This window comes from Rhinopithecus bieti, unplaced genomic scaffold (genome assembly GCF_001698545.2).
Source record: "Rhinopithecus bieti isolate Rb0 unplaced genomic scaffold, ASM169854v2 scaffold_1583, whole genome shotgun sequence".
Taxonomy (NCBI): Eukaryota; Metazoa; Chordata; class Mammalia; order Primates; family Cercopithecidae; genus Rhinopithecus; species Rhinopithecus bieti.
Genome location: NW_016803645.1, coordinates 2,522,224 through 2,541,189, shown reverse-complemented (window position 1 = coordinate 2,541,189; position 18,966 = coordinate 2,522,224). Strand labels below are relative to the sequence as shown.

At 35.4% G+C, this 18,966-nt stretch overlaps 1 protein-coding gene across 8 annotated transcripts in view; it reads left to right on the top strand.

Moving 5' to 3' along the window:
- The window catches only part of OPRM1 (opioid receptor mu 1), a 126,168-nt gene that overhangs the window by 38,652 nt on the left and 68,550 nt on the right, over nucleotides 1–18,966 (top strand). The gene's annotated exons all lie outside the window — the stretch shown is intronic.

Below are 18,966 nucleotides of genomic sequence, written 5' to 3'. Positions count from 1 at the left end.
CCCTTTCCAGTACTAAAATGTCCTATGGCAACTTCAATCACCATTAAGCGCATGTTTTTCCCAGCGATACAATCTCGAGGAAAAGAGTAATCATACACAAAACTGAACAATCATGGTTGCCATTCCGAATACCACAGCCCTTTCCATTCTATATAAGCTCGAACAGGTTCTGTCAAAGGGAGAAAGAGCGAGTGCGCACTGAACTGCCAGGTGTGGTGTTTATGATTAGGACAATAAGTGAAACAGAAAGTTACAGTCAAGCCTTTATTCACATGCTTCAAGAGTACAGGCAAGTGGTTAAATGGGAAAAGGTGCAACCCCACAATGTTTCATTCCTCCCACCCCCACCCCACAGAAGCCACTAGGTGAGCATAACATGTTTGAGCAGAAATACAGGAAGGAGAGGGGAAAGTTGTCTTCTTACTGCACAGGGAGCCCCAAGCAAAATGTCCTACTGTTTTGTGCACCCAAGGGCCTGGGTGAGAGATGGGGAAAGACAAGGAATGAAAAACAGTTGAGTCAGAGTATGTGCTGCCTCCTTAAGGGTTACGAATGCGTAATGCCTAAGAGTGTGATTGGCAAAGATGGGGTGTGGGCAAAATTCTTTCTCACACTCTCTTTCTCTCTCATTCTCTATATAGGAGATGGTCTTAATATCTGCCTTCAGATATTAGTCATATCCTAGATGTTGTATTCCAAGTCTGATGCAGAGGTTCCACCAAATCTAATCAAGTGAACTTTCGTAAACCAATGGATAAGGCTTTCCCATAAGATGAACTGTGTGATGGGTTTAAACGAGAGAGAGATCATTCTGTTCTGGATATAAGTTTCTGTCCAGCCAAAATGCTGTTAAGCACAATTTTTGTTTGTTTGGTTTTTGCTTGTTTTAAATAATATGTTAGCTTATGCACTGTATATAAGTAGGTGTCTTTGTGTATTCAGGGTGCTATAACAAAGTACCATAGCCTGGGTGGCTTACAAACCACAGAAATTTACTCTTACAGTGCTGGAGGCTTGAGAAGTTCATGATGAAACCACCAGCAGATTCTGCATTTGCTGAGGGCCCTCTTGCATAGACAGCTATCTTCTCCCCATGTCTTCACAAGGCAAAGAGGCAAGGGAGCTCTCCAGGGCCTCTTTCATAAGGGCATTAATTGTGTTCATAATGGCTCTGCTCTCATGACTTAATCACCTCCCAAAGGCCCCACCTCCAAATACTATCACACTGGGGAATAGGGTTTCAACATATAAATTTGAGGGGAACACATTCAGTTTCAGTAGGTGTCCTAAGTGATTCAAATAGTAAACACTCATATTCACTAAAAACCATTAGTGTGATTTAAATTAATGTTTAAGTAAATTAGGCCAACCTGATCTCTTCACTGTCTTCTGATATGCTTCATATTTATCTCTTCTATACTGTTTTCTTTATTTTTCTTTCTCTCTGTTTACCCGTAACATATATCTCATTCTTTTCCTATCAAAATGTTTCTTGTTCTTCAAGTATCAGCTTAAATCCATCCTTTCTTACAGTCTCTCCAAAGTACTCCTACAACAAATTTCCCTGCAATATAACCCAAAATACATGCAACCATTGTTTAAAAAAATTATGCATTTTCTCATGGTCTTATAAAATGTCACTTGATAAAATTTAAAGACTTGAACTACATCTATCTCTCTGTGTTTAGGTAAGAAATCCAGCATTCAAAGTTGACCAACACAACTGTATATCTTCAAAATACTGTACAATTCTAAGCTTTTAGCAATTCAGATGTACCTCAAATTAAGTATAAAATCTAATTTAAATAATTTTCTCAATTCACTTTGTTCATGCACATTTAGTTTTTATCACTTGAGTCATGAAAAGTGATCTGTACCGTAGATACATATTAGCAAATCATAAATTCATATACAAACACATACATGTCTATATATGCATGTATTCCTGAGTTTACAAACTTTAAAAAGGGAATATATGGTTACTCTTATAATAAAAATGCAGAAAGTAAAATTTGAAGAAGTAAAAAAATAAAAAGTTAATATAGTCAATCCCCATTATTCATGATAGTTATGTTCCATAAAGTCATTATGACTACAGAATTCATAAATACTGAAGCTTTGCTTCTAGAGGATATATAGGGCTAGGTTCCTGTGAGCCTATGATTACAAAAGTTTCATCAGCTAATGCGTACATAACCTTGTTTTATGTGTGTTTCTGTCTCAAGACACTTTATTTGATACATAGCTGATTCACTAACGTTGAACTCATGGTCAACAGCACTATAAATCATGCCTGAACAAAGCTTTTCTAATACAAGTACTTTCCTCATAAGCTACACCACAGTCTTCTTGGCTTAGGGACACTAAGTAGAACTTCCACACTATGTTTGAGACCATTTTAAACAGTGAAGCCACCACCATCACCAACAACAAAAAAACACAGAAATGTGAAAAATGTGGCATTAAATAGATTGTGAAAAGGACACTTGTTTGTAGTACAAGCTGAAATAAGACAGCAGAGCATTGCCTTGTTTGTCCTTACCTGGGAACTTGCACAGAGAACAACTCAAATTTTTTGCTGCTCTACACATGTCCACATAGGTCCTCAAATGGCTGCAAAAGTCAAGTATTATTTTGAGGATAAGTATTAATAGATTCTAGTTAACAGGCCAATTTTCAAATACAGAATCCTCAAATAATGAGAATCAAATATATGTAAATTGTTCCTCAAGGAGATATTTTTAAAACATTAGTAAAGAAGAAAATCAGGAAGCTATGTTCCATATTAAATATGGTAACAAATTCATGACATGATGACAAGTTGTATGTTTTATTATAATCAGGTAGAATCACTTGAAAACAAAATGGATTCCCGTATAACTCACTCATCAGTCACCAGATACCTAACCACATCACATGAATTAAAAATATATATAGCGCATTGATTGATGTGCATATTTTGAACCATCTTTGCATCCCAGGAATAAATCCCACTTGGTTACGAGGAGTGATTTTTCTAATGTATTATTGAATTCTGTTTGCTAGTATTATGTTGAAGATTTTTGCATTACTGTTCATCAGAGATATTAGCCTGTATTTTTCTTTCTTTGATATGTCTTTGGTTTTGGCATCAGGGCAATACTGGCCTCATAGAATGAGTTTGGAAGTATTCCTTCCTCCTCTATTCCTTAGAATAGTTTGAATAAGAATGGTATTAGTTCTTCTTCGAATGTTCGGTAGAATTCAGCAGTGTAGCCATCATCTCCTGGGCTTTTCTTTACTGGAAGACTTTTTATTATGGCTTAGATCTCAGTACTTATTATTGATCTGTTCAGCTTTTGGTTTTCTTCCTGGTTCAATTTTGGTAGGTTGTATGTATATACTCAAAACAAAGGAAATTAGTGTATCAAAGAGATATCTGCACTTCTATATTTGTTGCAGCAGCATTGTTTACAATAGCTAAGATTTGGAAGCAACCTAAGTGTCCATCAACAGATTAATGGATAAAGAAAATGTGGTACATAAACACAATGGTATACTATTCAGCCATTAAAAAGAATGAGATCCACTCATTTGCAACAACATGATGAAACTGGAGATTATGCTGTTAAGTGAAATACGCCAGGCACAGAAAGACAAACTTTGCATGTTCTTACTTATTTGTGTTATCTAAAATCAAATCAATTGAATTCATAAACTTAGAGAGTAGAAGGATGGTGACCAGAGGCTGGAAAGGGTATTGGGGGCTGATGGGGGTGGGAGGAGGTGAGGATGGCTAATGGGTACAAAAAAATTAGAAAGAATAAATAAGACCTACTATCTGAAAGCATGAAAGAGTGACTATAATCAATAATAAGCTAATTGCACATTTTAAAATAACATAAAGAATGTAATTGGATTGTTTGTCACTCAAAGGATAACTGATTGAGGGAGTGGATACCTCATTCCTCATGAATGTTTATTTCACATTGTCTGCATGTATCAAAACATTCCATGTACCCCGTAAATATATACACCTACTACATAGCCACAAAAAATACAAATAATTTTACAATTAAAATATATATTAGCATGTTTTATTTTGCATACTGAAATAACATTTTCAAAACTAAATTGGTTCCTGTATATTTCTAAAATAGAAATTTAGGTAAAATTGTGATTATGTAATATAAGTATGTGAATGTTGAAATTATCCTTACAATCTAAGATTTCATTTGTCTGAAGTCTTATGCTTTTATTTTCAGTAAAGCTCTAAAACATGGAAAGGAAACTTCTACTTAATAAGTAATAACCACGCTATAGCTATAAAATCACAGCAAATACTTGATATTTACAATTAACAAACTTTGGGAAAAAAATTTTAAGCCACAAAATCCTTACTCTAATTTTTGATAAACAACTAAAAAGGGCTCTGCCTACAACTGAATGACTCTAGGACTGTGAATTAGTCTGCTCCCTCCAAACCGAGAATGGTGAAAACACACAAGTAAACTAGACATTCCATCTGGAAAATAAAATCACATTTTATACCAAAGTAGTTTTATTAGCCAAAGTGAAATTTGGATCTAAATGATTCTGAGGTGAGACTCTCATCTCATTTTACTATATTAAGATGCACATAAGATCCATTCATTGCATGAAGAGTGATAACTTTGCTCAGTCTTTCCTATAAGAGTTACAAAACATTTATGCAGCCAACAAGCATATGAGAAAAAGTTCAACATCACTGATCATTAGAGAAATGCAAATCAAAACTACAGTGAGAGACCATCTCATGCCAGTCAGAATGGCGATTATTAAAACATCAAGAAACAATAGATGCTGGTGAGGCTGTGGAGAAAGAGGAGTGCTTTTACACTGTTATTGGGAATGCAAATTAGTTCAACCATTGTGAAAGACAATGTGGCAATTCCTCAAGGATCTAGAACCAGAAATATCAATTGACCCAGCAATTCATTACTGGGTATATACCCGAAGGAATATAAATCATTCTACTATAAAGACTCATGCACATGTATGTTTATTGTAGCACTATTTACAACATCTAAGACATGGAACCAATTCAAATGCCCATCAATGATAGATTGGATAAAGAAAATGTGTTACCCGCATGTTCTCACTCATAGGTGGGAACTGAACAATGAGATCATTTGGACTCGGGAAGGGGAACATCACACACCAGGGCCTATCACGGGGAGGGGGGAGGGGGGAGGCATTGCATTGGGAGTTATACCTGATATAAATGATGAATTGATGGGTGCTGACGAGTTGATGGGTGCAGCACACCAACATGGCACAAGTATACATATATAACAAACCTGCACGTTATGCACATGTACGCTAGAACTTAAAGTATAATAATAATAAAAAAAAAGAAAATGTGTTACATATACACCATGGAATACTATACAGTCATAAAAAAGAATAAGATCATGTCTTTTGCAGGGACATGGATGAAACTGGAAGCCATCATCCTCCAGCAAGCTACACAGGAACAAAAAACCACACAGCCTTGTTCACCATAATGTGGGAGCTGAACAATGGAACATGGACAGGGGAGAAACACACCTGGCTGTCGGGGGCTGGGGGCAAGGGACAAGGAGCATTAGGACAAATAGCTATGCATGCGGGCTAAACTAGATAGGATTGATAGGGAACAAACACCATGGCAATGTATACTGTAGAAACTGCACATTGCTGCACATGTATCTGAACTTTAAGTAAAATAAAAAATAAAAAAAATAAAATAAAAATAAAATAAAATAAAATAGAAAGTAAATATTTCAGGTTTTTACAATCAAATAATCTCTGTCATAACTACTTAGTTCTGCTATTGCAGCCTAGAGGAAGCCATAGACAACACACAGACAAATGGATATGACTGCATTTCAATAAAACTTGATATGGACACTGACATTTGAATTTCCATATAATTTTCACATGCCTCAAAACATTATTTTTCTTTTGATTTCTTTCAACCATTTAAAAATGTAAAATTGTTTTCAGCTGGAAGACCACAGAAAGAAGTCATAGGCTGGGTTTTGCCCACAAGCTGTCATTTGCCAAACTCTGATACAGAACATCTTAAATAAAATTTTATTCTTGCAGTGGTCATGAATTGGAACACATCATCATCTTTAGAAAATTTGATTACATACTGTTTACTACATGAAGGCAAAACATTTTGTTAAAATAACCTAGTACTTAGTAGGTGTATATATTTACGGGGTATGTATAAACCCACAAAAATTAAAAATTAACCAAAACCCTAGACCAACTCACAGTATTTCTCAACATCAGAAAATAGCAACACAAATATGAAGTTAGCCCAAACCACAACAGTTGCCATAGATTGCTATGACAGAGCACATTGCTCTTCCGGAACTGAGGTTGAAGTTGTGCTATAATAATCATCACACAAAATTATCTCTATTTCACCCCAGAACCCCGTCTCTAACCCTCAACTATTTATTTCGCTCAGACAATCAGCAAGGTTCATTACCACCCTTAGCCAGTGATTAAGGAGTAAGTGCTTAGAAAATAGCATTTCTGAAGAATTTCTCTCTATTGGATATGCTTTGTGGTTATCTTAAATAAGTGCAATTTGCTAGGCTTGTCACAGTATTTTCGTCTTCAATCTTTTGGAAGTTTTCAGGAAAAAAGGAAACTGTCATCTGCAAATTCATATTAACTTCTTGGCAAATATAAAATCTGTCCTCCAAGATACCTATGCCTGCACTCCTGCCGCCCTGCACCCACTGCATGTGACCAGATAGTGAGTGGCAGCTTCAAACTCTCTTTATGCCATTTCAAACGTAAAAGCTCATTGCTTGGATCTTTTTTCTTTTCCATCTGACTTACATGTTGCTCATTTTAAAAAATGTTTTCTACGCTCTCAAAAGTTGCTTTGGAAAATGCTATTACTTATTCTTTGGAACTCAGACTGTCTAGCTGGGTTAAAAGGAGTACTAGGGTAGGCCAAGGTATTCTAAGGATGTTTGTAATCTCTGCTTCTTGTCTACAGTTTTGTTCAATGATTTCCTTAAGAGTCAATTGAAATCTCCTCCCTGCCTGACTCTACGTCTTTAACTTTGTCCCCATTCATCCATATCTAAGTGACTGCTCCTTTGATCTGCCATGCTCAGAGGAAACTTTCTCACATGTACAGGAATTCTTTAGATTAGCCAGATGACCATCAGGAAAAAGTTTGCAAGAAGAGTTAAGTTAAAGGAGAGTTTAAACTGAGTAAGTTAAAGGAGAGTTTAAACTGGGTGACACAGAGTCCCCTGCAAAATTTTATAATTCCCAGACTCTCATAAGTGAGAAATGGATCTAAATTCTAGCAAGGAACCCAGACAGGATAAAATGAATAATAACTGAGTCTCCTTCCAATTAATTCATGGAACACCAGAGCCATTATATAAATCCCCACAATACGCTGAGACATGTAGAAGAAGAGTACTTTCAGATCATCTAGTCCAGTGACTCTGAATCCTGGCGGTACCTTAGAATTACCCGGAAAGCTTTGAAAAAAAAAAAAAAGGAAACCCACCTACGGTTAATTGAATCAGAATCTCCAGGGGCAGCTCCTGGGCATAAGTAAGTGTAAAAGTTCCCCTGGTGACTCTACCATGCAGCCAAGATGAAGAAGGATAGGTCTGATTCAACCTATTCATTTTATGGATGAGAAAACTGAGTCCTGTTTGTGAAAAATATTTAACAAATTCTGTCTATATATTTTACTTCTCTGAACTTTAAGGGGTTATTTATAGAACAAGTAGTAAATTAAATTACCTTCCAGAAAAGTGAAAGCTCAGGATTTTTTGAAAATTTATCTAAATTTGACCAATCACCTCTCTTCAGAGTAGGCATAGTGGAGTAGATAGAGTAGTAAACATGTAATGAAAGACATGTTTAGACAAATGCTTGAGGGGATGCATGCCCCATTACTATGCATTGCATGCCTGTAGCAAACATCTCATATACTTGATAAATATACACAACTAATACCTACTAGGTACCCACAAAAATCTAAATAAAAAAAAAAACTTGAAAAGCAGACATGTTTAGATTTCTGCCCCTTACTAGTGACTACACTAGACACCTAACCTATTTCAATCTCATTAGTTAACCCTTAATAAAGGAAAAATAGCCATATTCAACCTCACATGGGTTTTAGGTCCAAATAGATAAGCTTTTGATAACAAAAATATGGGAAAATATGTGGTAAACTCTAAAGTGTTCTGTAAAGCTTGGCTGGGCACGGTGGCTCATGCCTGTAATCCCAGCACTTTGGGAGGCTGTGGTGGGCAGATCACTTGATGTCAGGCATTCAAGATCCACCTGGCCAACATGGTGAAACCTTGTCTCTACTAAAAATACAAAAATGAGCCGGGCGACATGGCTTGTGCCTGTAATCCCAGCTACTCAGGAGGCTGAGGCAGGAGAATAGCTTGAATATGAGAGGTGAAGGTTGCAGTAAGCCAAGATGGCGCCACTGCACTCCACTCTGGGTGACAGAGTGAGACATGGTCTCAAAAATAAATGAATAAATAAATAAATACTAAAGAGTTTTATTTGTTCCTAATTCTCTTCCCTCCTACTGGACTCACACCATCAGTTTGCAAGCTATCAACACTCACCCAGGGCTTTTGCCTTTTGCCTTTCCCTAGGTCAGATACATTATCTATTACAATACTTCTGATTACAGTTTATCTTTCTAGACTCCTAAGTTCTGCAGAGGAGAAGCTAGGCTTTGCATGAGTATCACTGTTTCTTGACATTCCTCTCTTCATTCCCATCAACTCCTTCTACATGCACTGGGTTGTTTCAAAACCATCTTGTCAGGGACATGATGATGTGAAGAGAATTCTAAGACAGGTAATGGCAACTGATTTGGTTCCCTATTGATAAGTCTTTTTATATTGTCTAATAAAGTCAGTGGGGGGAAAATATGCGAACCAGTGATTTTTCGAACAAAATAGCATTTTATTACTTAAATCTTGGTGTGAAAGAATCTCAAGCAGGATCTAAGTCTAAATGCTAATTGCATGTGACAAAACTCCTTTGTCTCCAGCAGCACTGTTCATTTGAATAAGAAGAAATAACTCACAACAATGACTTTCTCTGAACACTAGCTTTGAGAATTTAGGCATTTCTAATTTCATCCCTGTGAAGAGTCATCCTGACCCCTGTTGTGTCTGATTCTCTAATCACACAGTAAAAGTGGACAAATGATGGAGCTCTTTTCCTTTTCTTTTTTTTTTTTAGACGGAGTCTCACTCTGTCGCCAGGCTGGAGTGCAGTGGTGCGATCTCAGCTCACTGCAACCTCCACCTCCTGGGTTCAAGTGATTCTTCTGCCTCAGCCTCCCAAGTAGCTGGGACTACAGGTCCTTGCCACCACACCCAGCTAATTTTTGTATTTTTAGTAGAGATGGGGTTTCACCATGTTGACCAGGATAGTCTTGATCTCTTGACCTCATGATCCGCCCGCCTCGGCCTCCCAAAGTGCTGGAATTACAGGCGTGACCCACCACGCCCAGCATGATGGAGCTCTTTTCTGCATGAAGGATGCCTTAATGACAGTTCCTTGGGCCTACGTGTCTATTTCTAACGACTTCATGATGGATTTTTCCAAGACTTGCAATGCAATGTCTGTCAACTTCCTAACTCAGGAAAGTAAACTCTATAAATAAAGCAAGCACAGGATGCAGCAGAGAATAATAACCTTGAATCTCATGGTGCCCTTGAGAACTAAGACTCTTCCAAGTACAGAAGCAGTGGGAACAAGGAGATCAAAGGAAGGGAAGGGCCTCTTTGTTTCTGAGCATTTTTTCATTGAAATGCTGGGTTCGGTGCCAGTGAGAGGTTGAGCTTTTTCTGGGGGAGTATAAAATGTTAATTGAAAAACGTTGCCAGCAGTATAACCTGAACATCAGAGCCTCATTGTGCCTGCCAAGAAGAACAAGGGAAATTATTATCAACATTATAATTTCATTCTTACTCAGCCTCCATCAGCTCTGGAAAGAAAACCACACAGGCTGAATAAAATTAAATATGAGCATGTTCAAGATCCAAGGCCACTGAAATTGGTAGTCCTATTAAAGCAGATAGCATTAATTGAAATCCTTCAAATAGTCTTTCCTTCTGATGACAAAAGGAAGCTTTTTCAAGTTCCTTATAAAATATATAAAACACATATCTAAGGACTAAAGATATTCCTTAAAATTGTATAGAACTTTACATTTTTCCCTATATTGAACAGTTTGAGTCTCATAAAATTTTTGTGAGTCTAAACAGAGAAGAAATTGAACAGATTCATTTTAAAGAAATAAGCAGACTAATTTTAAAGAAGAAACATGAACTACATTTGTTGAGCACTATGTACAAAGCACTCTCTTAGAAGTTTCAGATATCAGTGAGCAAAATAGACACAGTCCGACTTTTTCCCAAAGCCCAAAGATACAGTCTAGTGGATAAGAAAATTAAACAATTTTACCAGTTAATAAATGCCAAGAATAAGACTATAAAACTCACCTTATGTTCTTTCCATCACACTATCAGAAAACACTCTTCTCAAGGTTTATTACAATCAATTACTGTGGCTCATCTTATTCCATCACCAAACCCATCAATGTGGTATCTTCTTAATTTAAGTCTTTATTCCATTTCTCAAATTTTGTTAAAAATATTATTTATGTCTCAGAGGCAAGATAGTAGTGAGTGGAAAAGGCCTTGGTTCATTTTCATAAAAGAATGAAAGAAAGTGCTATTGACCATAATTTATAAGTATTTTTCTCAAAGTAGATATTGCAAAAATTTTACAAATAGTAAGGATATCCGCTCAGAAGAACAGAGTCCTGTATGAGTGGAATTCGTAGGAAGAAAATCTCAGGAATCATTCCTTTCAGACATTTGTTACTCTGTCGTTGTATTGAAACGATGACCAGTCTGCTTATGAATACCCTATCAAGCAAAGACAGGCAGGAGAAGAATCAAGCTGGAAGTCAAACCTGAAACTTTCACATTTTAAAAAGTTTTGTATCAGTTTTGTGGAATTTAAGATGTGACTATCAAAAGAGAAATTGACACTATCTTTTAGAAAAGGGCCACTATTCTGAACAAAGAAGAAATTGTCTGCATATAAACAAATACATCACATTTCCACAAAAGACTTTGGTACATTAGTCAATGCCAAAAAGCATAACTTAAAACACATAAACCACACCAGTGATCATTTCCACAGGAGTATTATTTTCTCAGCAATTTCGAAACTCAAAATAACAGCATATGAATGAAGGAATTAACATGCTTTCTACACACCCTTGCTTTTATACATCTTTTAAAAAATATTTTATATAAAGATATGTGTCTTCTACTATATCAAAAAAATTCCAACAGTAGTAAAAGATGAAAATGATGTTTGGTATAGCTGTCATGTTTTTATTCACACAGTTGTTTGAAGTTAAGTTGATATTAAAGCAGAATATATTGGGTCAACATTCTAGTTGAAATAGATAAAGTTATAAAATTTAGCAGACCAAAACATTTTTGGAACGATAATTGGTCAAAGAAGCCCTTTGAAAACCGTTGTGTTTTCAGAACAATCATAGGTAAGAATGCATCAATTATCTTTAGCACACATGAGAAACATCTAGAAGCAATGTTAGTACAATCAAAACAAAAAGTAACACTGCAGTAAATATGAATGCTTAACCTGGGCCCATATTCTAAGGACAAATAAACATGAGCATAGTAGAATATTGGTCCCTAGCAATGTGCCTTGGAGAATAAATTAGCACCCATTAAATTTGAAACTCACAGAAAGCATTATCATCATCACCATCTTCATTGTCATCATCACCATCTTCATTGTCATCATCACCATCTTCATTATCATCATCATCACTGACTTTTACTGAAAGTAACTACAGTTCAGATTCCATACTAACAATCCTTCAATACACCACATTAAAAAAAATTTCATCTGTACACCAACCATTAAGGAAGGTATTAATATTTTCCAACTATTACAGATGGGAAAAATAGAATTTAAGCAATTTGTGTAGTAAGCCCAAATTTGTCCAACTAGTAAATGATGGAAGTAAGATTTGAACTGAGAGCTACATTACCCTGAAACTTAAGTGCTTAAAAATTGTTTTATTCAATTGCATCAAGGAGAGATTCTCAAACCAGTTATCGAGGGTCCATTTGGATGGCTGACAGGTATATTAAGGTAGCTTTTACATCTTACTTTCCAGAATGTTCCCTAATTGGCAACCTGTTTTCCTTATTGATAGGCTCTTCCTCATGGAAATCGGAATGAAGGAAATGAGATGCCTGTCTCCTTGCAAGTCAAACCCTGGAACTTTTCCTTCATATTAGGCTGTGACATCTTGAATTGACCTTTTGTCTCTAAAATAACTGGATCTAGGTCTCTAATTGAGTCAGCGTTTTAGCCTGGAAAAATAGGACCCATCAATTTTTAGTGGAACTTCTATTTTACAAAACCTCGATTGTGATCTAAAGGTGCTGTCATAATTTACCCTCGACAGCATCATTACTCAGTGTGTGACTAGTGAGTGCTAATAATTCCTATCGGCAAACTGGTCAATAGACAGCCACTCTGCCAGGCTCAGTGCTGAAAGCTGGAGATCTAGTCAGGCTTCCTGGCTGTATTATTCAGTCAAGCACTGGGACATTTGCATATTTCCATTTACATTCATGATCCTTTGGTACACTTTTTTTTTTTTAATGAAATTTCCAGTTTTGGGAATGCAAGCTTCTTGAGGACAGACTTTGTCTGGTATTTTTGTTGTTGTTTGTTTGCCTGTTTTAATTCTTATATCTCAGAACCTAACAAAGTAACAAATACTCAAGTGATGTATAGTAGCTGAAATGTTCCACTACACTGAATTGATTATAATGTTATGTTAATGCTACATTTATTTCAGCCCTTTGTGTCTCAGTGATCCATTTCTAAATTTTAAAGTAACTTTTAGATCATTGTTCCACTGAGAACTAATGTTTGAAAGAAACTTGAAATTCCCAAGATTAAAATTATGGTAAAAGAGCTATTTTTTTAATTTTGATACAAAGATATTTTCCAAGGTTATTTTCTACATTCGAGTTGAGAAGAGAACCTAAGCCCATGAAGTGTTTACCTTTTCCTTTTCCCAATTTATTGTCACAAGGAATCCGAATGGGAGAGGGGTTTTAACAAGATAATAGTAACCGAGAAAAATTGAATCTAGAAGAGGAATTAAATCTGAAAAAATCTAAGAAGAATCAATCTGGAATAAAAGGTTCAACTTTACTCAAGGATTTTTTTTGAAGCAGCACTAATTAAATTCAAGAAAAGCATCCTGCTCCATATCCTTGTATCCCTACCCTAGCGAACAAAATACCAGATGGACAGGCTGAAGGCAGATTCGCTGGAATTACTGCCAAATGCAAGTAACCAGGCATGTCGGTGGTACTCCAGCGAGCCTGAATAAATAGACCAAAAGGACCAAAAGGACCCAGAAAAGTAATGGAAACTCCCCCTTTTTACTCATGACTCTTATCTGTAACTCTTTCTTTGCTTCTCAAATGGTTAATGGGGTCACTTACAAAAAGTATGGAAACCTAGTCCATTCAACTCCCATGCCAAATTCTTCCCATAGACTATTCCAGTCCATTCCATATTCTTTGTCTTAGAAACATATTGGAAAAGAATAAGGTATCTGGGGAGACTTCCAGTAAATGAGATTTTATTTATTGTATCAATATGATGGTCTGAAAACTGACAAATACTGAGAGAAGAATTCTTAGTTGTATGAATTTTTCCCCCCAAACATCAGTGGATTTCTGCCTCCCTGAGAGAAGAAGATGAGGTGGCAATAGCCATAGTAACAGGAGAACAATAGGGGTAGAATGCTTCCCTAGAAAATGGGAAGAAAGAAGTCACAAGACAATGTGACATTAAGAAATCCAGATTCATCTTAGAGATGTATCACACGAGGAGGTTGTACTAGGTGACACAAGAAAATTTCTAGCCTCTACTCTGCACCAATTATTTCACAAATATTTAAAAATGCAAAGTTTATGTCAAGAAAAGAAATTCTTACTTCACGGAGCAGAAAATACACTGGTAATAAAATATTGACAAATATCTCACTCTCAGTAAAATGGGTAGTAAAATTTGTGAATTTAAACATATTTAACAGTGGTGTATATTTACTTCTAGAAAGTAGACACATAGCAGGCTAATTGGAGAATACTAGATTTATATTTGTTTCTGGAAAACTTTGGGGCCTACCCTAAATTAATGGCTTTCTGCCACCATCAGGGACAAAATCCTTGGCAAAATGGGCCAGGAGCATGACCCCAATAAGTGAATTTAATATTCTCATTGACACTCTCCATCTAGTAAAACAAATTTTGAAAAATTGCAACATTCCTGTCACCTACATGAGGATTAGGTACGCTTCTCAACACTGCCATGTTACCCGCACTGTGCTGTAACATCTAACATACCATTTAGAAATCACTTCGTTCTGGTTTGTCACCAGACTTAGGAGAGATATGTCTCACTGTAGAACCAGTGCCTATCATGTGCTTGACAAAAATAAAAATAAGAAAGGTGTTATATGGAATACTATGCAGCCATTAAAAAAATGAAATGATGTCTTTTGCAGCAAGCCGGATGCAGCTGGAGGCTGTTCTCCTGAGGCAATGCATGCAGGAACAGAAAATCAAATACCACATGTTCTCACTTATAAGTGAGAGCTAAACATTGAGTACACATGGACAAAGAGGGGAACAACAGACACCGGGGCTTACTTGAAGGTGGGAGGTGGGAGGAGGGTAAGGATCAAAAAACGTTTATCAGGCACAGCGCTCACTACCTGAGTAACAAAATCATTTGAACACCAAACCTCAGTGACATGCAATTTACCCATGTAACAAACCTGCACACGTACTACCTAAAACAAAAATAATAGTTGGGAAAAAAAAAAAAAAGGTGTTAAAGAAATGTATGTTGGCTCAGTGTTGACACTAAGAAGATTTTATGGTGAACAAAAGTAATTATGAAAATATAATGTATTCTATGAAAATTAAAAACATGCCCATAATTCTTAAGATGCTTTAATACATAAAGCTCAATAACATTTTTGTCTTTAGCTAGGAGAAGTGTGAAATGTATAACTTTGATCACAAAGTTGGAGTATTAAATATAACAAAATGTTCCCAGAGTTTGGCTGTACTTGTTAAGTTTAGAGTGATTTGTACTTTAGTTTCTATATAGTTCAATGTTCTTCAGATTTTTAAATAGGAATGTCCAATAGTATGATAAGGAAAAATATAATTAATCGTATGAAAACAAGTGAAAAGGGAGAAAATTTCAGAAGTAGTAGATGATCCTGAAAAGTAATAAAGTATTGCATTAGAGAGCTTTTATACTAAAATATAAATCAATGTTTGGAGTTTTCCTATTAAAAAAACAGTTACGTAATTTGTGGCTGAAAATGTTGTTAGTGCCAAATGAGTCTATTCCAAGTCGGAAGACAACTCTAGATTGATTTAATAACCCTTATTACACTATAAAACTAAAATTTCAGGCTTTAAAAACTAATGGGACTTACTTGCTTTGCCAAATTACTGGTTTATTCATGAATCATATTTTCTCCTCACAAATGCTATTGAGTTCTCCACAGGGAAAGGAAAATACCTTCCAGAAAAACTATCTGACTGAAAAAAAATCTCAGTAAGCTTCTTTCTGTTTCCTAGAAAAATGTCAATCAGCATGATTGTTAAATTATAAATAATTGTGTAATTCTTGGATGGAAAACAGTCATCATAAATACATAATTTTATATAAATCAAGATCTACAGGAACTAATTGCATTACCTTTATTTTTCCATCAATTGGTCCTAAAATATTTTGGAAACCTCATGTTGCAGGAATTCATTAAATGCCAAAATATTCAGACATCAGCAGGTACTATGACACACTAAAATGAATAAACAGGAATGCTCATCAACAGTTTGGACAAATAGAATTTGAAATTAAGTCTTTATAGACCTTAATTAAATCTCCCTTTTGGAAAACTTAGGAGCAATGAGAACATCCTTATTTCAATTTCAGCTTCCTAAGCAGTATCCTGACATATAATTCTTTCTAATCTGCTGTACTATTATTAAACATTCCAAGTAATTAAATCTCCAGAAAACACACACACACAACTACAACTAAAACAAATCTTAACTACCCAGATTTTTTGCTTGCATAGCAACAAATATCCAGCATAATGCTAACAATGTTAAACATTTTTGTCTTTGACGATTGTTCTAAACTTCAGTACTCTTCTCTTTAAAAATAGGTACAATAATCATAGTTGTCTTCATTACTACTAGAATTTTTGTGAACATCAGTTTGCACAAAGCCCTGTAAAGAGTTAGTAAACCTTACTGTACTTTATAATTATTTATTATACCGATGGTTTATATCTCATGGTGCAGATATGGTAGCAGTGCGATGTAGTAGTAAAGAGTGTTAACTTTATTTTAAAGACAGGTAGGAATTTAAATTCTGCCTCTGCCTTTGTTATTCTTTCGTAATCCTAATTCATATTTTTATTGATTCATGCAACATAAAATTTCCATTTTAATCACTTGTAAATATAAAATTCAGTGGTCTGAAGCATATCCATATCATTGTGCAATCATTAGTATCAGCTATCTCTAGAACTCAATTCATCTTGCAAAACTGAAACTCTATACTCATTAAACAATAATATCCATTCATTCTTTCCTCCTCCCAAACTCTGGTAATCACCATCCTACTTTCTGTTTCTATGATTTCGACTAATCTAGTTAACTAATATAAGTAGAATCATATAATATTTATCTTTTATAAATACTTTATTTCATTTAGCATAATGTCCTCAAAGTTGATCCACGTTGTAGTATATGTTAACATTTTCTTCCTTTTGAAGGATTAATAACATTTCATTGTAAGTATAAACCACATTTGGTTTACTTATTCATCTGTTGAGTGGTTGCATCTAACCTTTAGTAATTCTGAATAATTCTGATGCGAAAATGGGTAAATAAATATCTCGTGGAGACCATGTTTTCAATTTCTTTGGGTATTTGGATCATATGGTAATTCTGTTTTTAATTTTTTGAAAAACTGTTATACTGTTTCCCACATTGATATGTCATTTTACATTCCCACCAACAGTCCACAAGGGTCCTATACTTTTTTCATATCCCCACCAACACTTGTTATTTTCTGCTTTATTTGATAGTGATATTCCTAATGAGTGTGAGGTGATATCTCATTGTGGTTTAATTTGCATTTTCCTAATGAAGAGTGATATTTCGATCTTTTCATATGCTTATTACCTATCCAAAAATCTTTTTTGGAGAAAAGTCTGAATAGACTCTTGAATAAGTCCTTTGTCTATTTTTTAAATTGGGTTGTTTGTTTTCTGTTGTTGAGTTTTGGGAGTTATATGTTTTGAATATTAATCCCTTCTCAGATATATGTTTTCCAAATATATTTCCCATTCTGTAGGTTGCCTTTTTACTACATGGAAAGTGTCCTTTGATTGACAAAAGTTTTCAATTTTTATGATATCCAGTGTGTCCATGTTTGCTTTTGTTGCCTGTGCCTTTAGTATCATATCCAAGAAATCTTTGTCAAATCTAATGTTGTGAAGATTTTGCCCTATTTTTTCTCTTAAGGGTTGTATAATTTTAGTTTTTATATTTAGCTCTTTGGTCCATCTTGAGCTAACTTCTATACGTCAGGTTAGGCAATGCTCCAACGTTATTCTTTTGCATGTGAATGTCTAATTTTCCCAACACCATTTATTGAAAGGACTGTTCTTTCCCCATTGAAAGGTCTTGGAACTTTTGTTGAAAATCATTTGGGCATGTAGGCAAGGGTTTATTTCTGGGATCTCTACTCTATTCCATTGGTCAATATGTCTGGCTTTAAACAAGGACCATGCCATTTTGATTACTATTACTTTAAAGTAAGTTTTGAATTCAGGAAGTGTGAGTTCTCTGTCTTTGTCCTTCTTTCTCAAGATTATTTTGGCTATACTGTGTAACATAAGATTCCATATAAATTTCAGGATGAATTTGTCTACTTCTGCAAAAACTTCATTGAGATTTTGATAAAGATTGCATTTAATCTGAAGATCACATTGTATGACATTTTAGCAGTATTGCATTTCCAATCCATGAACATGGGATTCCTTTCCATTTATTTATGTATTCTTTAATTTTCTTCTTCTTCTTCTTCTTTTTTATTTTTATTTTTTTTTTTTTGACAGAGTCTCTCTTTGTCATCATACTGGAGTGCAGTGGCATGATCTCGGCTCACTGCAACATCCACCTCCCTTGTTTAAGTGATTCTCCTGCCTCAGCCTCTGGAGTAATTGGAACTACAGGTGCACACCACCACACCCAGCTAATTTTTGTATTTTTAGTAGAGTCGGGGTTTTACCATGTTGGCCAGGATGGTCTCCATCTCTTGACCTTGTGACCCACCCACCTCGGCCTCCCAAAGTGCTGGGATTACAGGCATGAGCCACAATTTCCTTTAGCAATGTTTTGTAGATTTTATACAAGTCTTTCACCTCCTTGGTTAATTCCAAAGTGTTTTATTACATTTGATGCTATCATAAATAAAACTATTTTTCTAACTTTCTTTTCAGATTGTTCATTGAGAAAGTATAGAAATGCAACTGATTGCCATACTGTTTTCCATAATGGTTGAACTAGTTTACAATCCCACCAACAGTGTAAAAGTGTTCCTATTTCTCCACATCCTCTCCAACAACTGTTGTTTCCTGATTTTTTAATGATTGCCATTCTAACTGGTGTGAGATGGTATCTCATTGTGGTTTTGATTTGCATTTCTCTGATGGCCAGTGATGATGAGCATTTTTTCATGTGTCTGTTGGCT